The sequence below is a fragment of the Octopus bimaculoides genome, chromosome 10 (assembly GCF_001194135.2).
Source record: "Octopus bimaculoides isolate UCB-OBI-ISO-001 chromosome 10, ASM119413v2, whole genome shotgun sequence".
Taxonomy (NCBI): Eukaryota; Metazoa; Mollusca; class Cephalopoda; order Octopoda; family Octopodidae; genus Octopus; species Octopus bimaculoides.
Window position 1 is genome coordinate 21822508 of NC_068990.1, and position 228 is coordinate 21822735.

Sequence of the window (228 nt, forward strand, 5' to 3'; positions counted from 1 at the left end):
TTGTTTAATTCTTTGTATTTATTGTTGTAAAATGTCTTTTGTGAATAACAATTTAAAGGCTTTTTTTTTTCTGAGAAGCGATTTTACTGCTGACAATTTATATCAATGTGAACACTCCCTATACATATATTCATGGATGTATACGCACACACACACATAAATACATACAAAAATGTATATGTATATATATATATATATATATATATATATATATATATATATATATAT